This window comes from Austrofundulus limnaeus, unplaced genomic scaffold, assembly GCF_001266775.1.
Source record: "Austrofundulus limnaeus strain Quisiro unplaced genomic scaffold, Austrofundulus_limnaeus-1.0 Scaffold32, whole genome shotgun sequence".
Lineage (NCBI taxonomy): Eukaryota > Metazoa > Chordata > Actinopteri > Cyprinodontiformes > Rivulidae > Austrofundulus > Austrofundulus limnaeus.
Genome location: NW_013952434.1, coordinates 1,354,529 through 1,354,783, shown reverse-complemented (window position 1 = coordinate 1,354,783; position 255 = coordinate 1,354,529).

Here is a 255-nt window from a genome sequence, read left to right as displayed (position 1 = left end):
ATGGAGCTGAAAATAGCAAGTGGAAACCAGGTTCTTTATGTGTTTGTGTGTTTATCTAGTGATAGATCTGAATCAAGATTTACTCCCAGGTTGCGCACACTGGGCCTCATGCAAGAACATGTTTGTATTCTTATCCTAAATTTCTCTTCCTTTTGTTCGTATGAAGGGTTCGTACGAACATGTCACATCAGATTCAACAAACTCTTCTATCTTCAGGAAAAGTGTGTAAATGAGTTGCAAAAATTCCACCTGTTC